The following is a 3,481-nucleotide window of genomic DNA, read 5'->3' as shown; positions in this document are numbered from 1 at the left end:
AGGCCGGCACGCTGGCGCGCTCTGTGGGGAGGGGGGGGCTCGTGCGCACGGGTCGATGGGGGTTTCGGGCAGGCCTGGGTTTCCCGCCAGGCGGATGTCCGGGGTTTTGGTTTGGGGCAAAAAATCCCGATTCTGGGTCTTCGGCGCCGTTCCCAGCCAAAACACGCCGTGTTTGCTATGAAAGAGCACCGTCCCCAGAGTCTCGGTGCAGAAAACGGAGCGGTGGTAATCACGCGTCCCGCGTCTGCCCCGCGCTCTGTGCAATAAAGCTGGCGAAGGGCTGGCTGCTCGCTGGTGGCGTTCTGTGGAGTCCAAGAGGGCAAAAACCACTCGGCCCTCCTTGTATGGCAGCTGTTCCTTGGGCACAAATTCTTTTGGAAATCCGTGGCTGGCGCTCCTGCAGCCTCTGATCTGTGTAGTCAAAGGGAACCGAACTGTGAGGAGAGGGTGAAATCCTTCCGGGAGCGATGGAGTGATTTACTTGCTGCCCGTCCTTCTGTGTCAGCAATAGCCAGCAGTGCCAGCTGCCTGCAGGGCCGAGCCCCAAGCCCTGTGGGGGGCTCCCTGCGGCTCCTGCCGCGGTCTGCGGTGACGACCCGCCGGTCCGCAGACGGTAACTGCGAGCGCCTGCTCAGCCCGTCCGGTCTGGAGTCCCTCTTGCCGCCCCAAACACCATCCCAAGCAGAATCCCCCACGATCAAAGGGACAAGGTTTAGCTTGACTCGCCTATTGAGCCAATAAAGGATGGTTTTTTTTGTCCATGCCGGCCACCAAGGGAAAACTCCTGAGCTGCAGATGTGCCTGCGGATCTTCCTATCAGCTGATGGCCTCAGAGCTCGTCCACGAGCTCAGGTAGAGAGCTTGGATGGCATCTCTGTTTCATCGCCTGGCTGGACGTGGGTTCTGACAGCCACTGATCAGCAAATTCTGTTCTCTGCTTCTCCCCTCCCCCCCCCCCCCCCATCTACTTAAATTTCTCAGGGCAAAAAATGTCTTGTCGTAGGTGGCTGTGCAGCACCCCAAAGCTTCCAGGTGTGGCTGTAATGTAGATAGTTAATAACGAGAAACAAAACAAATACTCTAATTGCCTGGACATTGTCTAACTGCAGGCGCCATCCGGATGAGCAGAGTAACTCCAACGGGCACTTGGTTTATTGATTAGACTTTGCCCCTGCCTGAGCCCCGTCTAATACATTCACTAAGTGAGGCTCTGCAAAGGCCCAGCCCCGCGCTAACAAAAGGGGCCACCGAAGCATTAAACCCCCACGGCAGTTGCCGTACAGGAGGCAGCCCCAGGAAATAAAACTCTGGATGCTACAGCGCATGGCAAACGCCCAACTGCACCTATACCAAGAAAGGCACTGTGCAATTATGAGAACTGGGCATAACCTTTGTGTGGTTTAAAAAACACTAAACGTGCCAAAAAGCAACAGCAAATTGTCTTCAGGAAACAGTATAAATGAGTGTAAGCAGCAAATTCACCATTTTGACTGTTTTCCAATTGCCTGTAGGTACACTTGTTAAATTGAGTGCTGCGTGCATAAATCAAAACAGGATGTTTTCTTTTACCTAACAATGGCCAAGCTCTGTGCTGGTGCTTAAGTATTTTCTATGTGGATCCAATCTGAAGTTTTAAACGCATTTTTTCCCTATAGATCTCCATACGTATTGCACACGTACATACAGCCAGCCAGTCTAACTTAGCAGTTATTTTTTGAACCCTTTTTAAGAGAAGGTTAACGAAAAATCAACAACTACCATCCTTGTTGATTTTTATTGGGCCCTAGGGTACAATTAAATGTTAAGGTTGTTATTGAATTTTCTTGACAGATTGAATTTCCCTGTTTAGGAAGCACACCTACCAGTGCACACCTACCTCTCTTCCTGGGGTGAAGGCACTTCTGACGTTATTACATCGGTATAAGAAGGACAGCAGGACATCTCTGCCTAGCAGAAATCAGGGAATATTTTCCACCATTAAAGGGAAATTGTCCAGGCTGCAGTTCGTCTTAAAATTGAATGCGCCTTTGCGTACTTTATTTTCAAGACAAATATTGCAGTTACGTGTATTTATACATGTGTACGCTACACAGCCTCGGTGGGCGTTATTCCAAGAACAAAAGCCGTGAATAGCACAGGGCTGCTAAGCAGCCTACGCTAAACTCTTACACGTACTGAGATACCTGACATACAATATACAGTTTCTGATACTGAGATCCTGTACCCAATATACGGAGATATCCAAAGACTCTGTGGTCCTCGGAGTATCTTTTCTCAGTAGGTCCAGATAAGTTACGGAGCTGAAGCATCGCAATACAAAGCAGAAATGGGAGCAGAGAGAGCGAGAGGCTGTGACAGAGAGGGGAGCTCGCCCTCCCATCCTCCCATCACAGCTTCTAGCAAGCAAAGTATGCTTTTAGCTGGGAATGTGATAGCTTCTTAAAAAGGAAGGCTGATCCTGTAAGGAACCCTGAAATTGAAAAAAAATTAAAAAAAGACATCACCCACAAAGGAGGAAGCAGCTTGAATTTATTGTGTAACTTGCCGTAACTCCCTGGACTGCTCTACACCAACGAATCGGTGTAAAGATACATCGCAACGAAGGAAACTCAGCAAGGACAGACTGGTTGAGAAAGGGAAAAGTGGGAGGGCTGAGAAGTAGGTAGGAAAGCTGTCAAGGATGAATAGCTGTCGTGGTTTCTACACAGAGGCAGACAGGTAGTTAGTCATATGGGAAAACCTGTAAAACAATAAAAGTTAGTAAAGAGTCCTCAGTGCAGCCCAGAGAGTCAGCTCTGCACTGAATATAAACCCACCCGGCCCCGTTACAGCCACTGGAGCCGTTTGGGCTGACACCAGCTGTGGGTCTGGCCTGGACAGTAATTCCTCATCTCCACTGATGCGGGCTGACTGGAACTTCCTGATTTAAGATGATATTTACAGAGGAAAACATCGCAGCCTCTTTACTAGGTGCTGATTGCTCCGGCAGAGAGCCCGGAGCTGAGCAGAAAATGAGGACAAGTCATTACATCAACAGTTGGAAAACAAGTGTCTGTGAAGACATAAGCTGGCTTTGCAAACCTTTCGGCGTTTCTTTTTTTTCCCCACTATTTTTTTACCCCTTCTTCACCCATTGTGCGTGAGATACTGCAGATGTTGTTCTTACCTTTGCACAACAGGCTCACTTTTACCTGATCAGGCTCTACGCTGCTGTGCCAGCCAGGCGTCAGCTGCCTGGCTACCCTGAGTGCAATTGCTCTCCAATGGCGTGTGGTTCTCCTGTTAATGCCTAGCAGACTTACCATGCTTCTGACATTTGTAAACAGCAACGCACTTTACGGAGGCTCCCCACAGGGTCCATCCCAGGTCTGCATAGACCCGGGGGCACAGGGACCCTGCGAATTCACGCGCAGTACAGATACAGCTCTGCCACAGACAGAAGATCTGCCGTGCAGAGAGTTGTGATACATTTGCGGTCACT

This window comes from Pygoscelis adeliae, unplaced genomic scaffold, assembly GCF_000699105.1.
Source record: "Pygoscelis adeliae isolate BGI_AS28 unplaced genomic scaffold, ASM69910v1 Scaffold387, whole genome shotgun sequence".
In the NCBI taxonomy this organism is placed as follows: Eukaryota; Metazoa; Chordata; class Aves; order Sphenisciformes; family Spheniscidae; genus Pygoscelis; species Pygoscelis adeliae.
This window is presented reverse-complemented; position numbering follows the sequence as displayed.